Here is a 3,671-nt window from a genome sequence, read left to right as displayed (position 1 = left end):
CTTGAGTTATATATGGCCGCTAACTCAGGAGAGTTAGCATAGTGAATTAATTATGTAATTAAATAGGGTGATAGTGAGGTAGCTTTTCTGGCAGACACTAGAGCTATCACGGCATTATTTGGCCTTGCTGTATGTAAAACACTCTCGGACAAACAAATATTCAGGCAATTATTGCTTCAGTTTTGGTAACCAACCTCATAAAAGAAGTTTAGGGATGGATTATGGATCTTTCGCGAAGATTACATATAAAAGTAGCCTGTGACACTGTGAACTATGTTTCTGTGGTCAGACATCAAATGAAGGCCAAGAAAACCCAGGAACTGTGTACAGCTAGAAGAAGAAACTAATATACTTCCTAGTGCACAAATAGTTTCTATAGAAATTATAATCTCAGACTCATGTGCAATCACCTGAAAATAATATACTTCCTAGTGCACAAATAGTTTCTATACAAATTACAATCTCAGACTCATGTGCAATCACCTGAAAATGCAGTGCTGGAGGCTACACCAAACTATTTACTGCTTAGTCACCAAGCTCACTGAGCTTGTATGAATAATATTTCCTAGATTTAAATATGTGTTAGTTATGGTGTGTAACATGATTTTAAAAGTTTTAGACAGTTTAATAGTAGGTACGGAGTAATTGAAACTAGCAATGTAGCTTGAATCACTTCAGTCATATTCTGTCTAAACAAAAGATGTCTTTCAGATCATCTGAAGCAGCTGGTGGATGATTGTGTTGACAATTTAATTGAGAACCAAAAGAAAGAACTCATTGATAGGTAGGGTGCGCTGTTATTTTCACGTGACCAGGTGGCCACCTGGACAGAACACACTTGATCCATAACGCATAGACACTGGTAACAGACAACCTAGCCAACAACTTTTAATTAGGCTTGCTTTAAGTACTTAGGATATTGATACCACTGAGATAGACTATACGTTGAAGAAGAGAATCATAAAACTACCAGAAAACATACAGTCATCATCAGTAATTACTGTAAAAAATAAAGGACTACTCAGTTGCTGTATAGACTTCAGGTGCATTTCGATGCATATCTGCCCTCTTCCTCCCAATAGATAAATTACTGTATATAAAGTAGAGGATTTTCAGTGGTTTACACGCTAAATCTGGTGTCCGGCTACTGTCAAGTTCGACTTGACGACAAAAGTACCTAAGGCTGATTTCACTACACTACATAGTTTAGAAATACACCAGTCACTTTAGGGTAGCTTATGCAGTTTTCACTACTTAGCCTGCAATGGAAATTATGTCACATTTGTGTTGATAACGTAGAGCTTTTTCCTAAACGTTTCCAACTGCTTTTGAAAATATGAAAATAGTGTTTCAAAGAATAAGGAAGACATATTTGAAACTGAAATCAATGCAGTTATCATCAATATGCACAGAAGCAAAATGTAGGTGGTAGAGATAATATAATGACTGATCCAGCTGAAGTCAAAGCCAACCTACAAACAAAAACAAGTTATAATGTTTCTTAGCTTGGCACTGTATTTTTAATGTCCTGTAAAGAGCCTTTATCTTCAACTAAAGCAGATTCACAGTTTAATTGTATGAAGATTGTGGCTCATCATTTCAACAATTAAAATACGCTTTAATAGAAGCACAACTGCTAGATTAACCATAGCCAGATTTTCCATTTTACTGGATACATATAGCAGTACTAGTAAATCGCCAGCAGAATTATCACAGATACTGGACAATACAGAGAAGAAAATACACGTCCAATACTAATACTAGTGCTAGCAGACACAGTATTCCTCAAACATTTAAGTCATTTTGGATGGCTGCTTACCCTGAGGACAAATAACTCATCACCAAAAATGTATAATTAACCTTAAGGACTCAAAAGAGGTGGTTTCACACTAGATAACAAAATTGAAAAAAAAACATTATTTTATTAAACAACATCGTCAGAGAAAGCAGCATGGAAATGTCATTGGACTTTTTTTTTTACAAGAGAACAAAACCATATCCATTGCATCGTGTACTGGTGCAGAACATAAAGTTGTATTAAACCTGAAAGCGACTCCAGTGATAAATAGACTCATAATGGAGAAAACATTTACACAAATAACTATTTGTCAAAGTTAACAAACAAGAAACTTTGAAACGAGAAGTTAAAGAACCCTGACACAGCATGAGCTCGTACTATTGCCACGAAGCAGGCAAAACTGTGGCCAGTACAGTGTAGCCTTTAGTCAAGTGAAAGTTGGTAAATTTTGTAAGTTCTGGGTAGATTGCTTGGGATGATCACCTGCGAGACACCACTTATCATGTATATCTTGCCAGAACAGTACTTGATCAGCTGCTTACCAATCTTGCTCATGTTTGGTCAGGCTGTTACACTTTCCATAAATTTAATGTACAGCTACACATACATTTATCACCAGAGTACTTTCAAGAATACACAGAGTGGTTACAAACTATTGTTGTCACAAAATGATAAAAACCCTATAACCCGAGCGCTTTCAAAAGGTGGGAATGGTGATGTAATCGAATGAGTGATATACAAAGGGAGTTGAATGACGTCATGAAGGTCATCTGGTTCTCCAGGAAATATTTAGTATATTCTTCCATTGGTAGAACATTAAAAGTAATATTTTTTGTAATACTGAATGATAATTACTTAATAAATTAAACAGGTGAAATGCCATAATAAAAGCTATTTGTAACTGAGAATAAGATTCACTTGCGAATATAGAAAACATCCAAATGAATGATGGTTAAATAGAGATAAACAGTTGTGAATTTACACCTTAAAAATACTTAATAACAGATAGAGTGGAAAATATACACATTACAAATGGTTGGTTTGTAGTTTAGCACAGAGCTACGAGATGGGCTCTCTGTACTGTATCTACCATGGGCATCGAAACCCCGTTTTTAGCGTTGTATGAAAGCTTTCAAATTTTCCGCTGTGCCATTCGGGGGAGAGGAAAAGAGCAGAAACTCACCTAGACTTGACATATTAATGTAGCTTATAACTCAGTCAAAAGTCAGTATTATTATTAGATGAGGGTACACATTAAGGTAGCAAACATTGTAGAAAGGATAATGATAAATAATGTTCACACGTTTTAGTTCTTTTGTTATTAAATCCCTAATGACCTCATTAGATGCTAATTGCATGTTCTGCTTGGAAGGTGATAATTGGCACATTTAACTGATTAAGTACTTGTGTTTTTAAATTCTAAACAAAAAGTCTGTTTCAGGGTGTATTTTTTTATCCCCTTCTCGGGCAAGCATTTGAAAACAAAGTAGCCCATATACACCGTCGGCGATTCAAGGAATACATTAGGCCTGTACGTCACAGATTATAATTTTAGTTTTACCTTTATTGAAAGGAAAAGAAATCTGTAATGTAACCGTTAAACAGTTGGTCCGCTGTTTAAGATAAAGTAATATATTAGGCCTAATACCACGATTTTATTCACATACCTAAATTAACATAGGTTACTATATGGTGACTTAAAAATGACTCATAAACCCCATAAATATTACATCGTCGGACAGTTACCTTACCACAAATTACGTTAATCGAGCCAACGAACTCTGGGTGATGGATACTAACACACATACATATACACACATAATGGATCATCTGTGTTTGTTTGTTTTTAATTATGTACAAAGCTACACAAGGG

Source organism: Limulus polyphemus, unplaced genomic scaffold (assembly GCF_000517525.1).
Source record: "Limulus polyphemus unplaced genomic scaffold, Limulus_polyphemus-2.1.2 Scaffold367, whole genome shotgun sequence".
Lineage (NCBI taxonomy): Eukaryota > Metazoa > Arthropoda > Merostomata > Xiphosura > Limulidae > Limulus > Limulus polyphemus.
The sequence above is the reverse complement of the archived record's forward strand: the minus strand, read 5'-3'. Positions refer to the sequence as shown.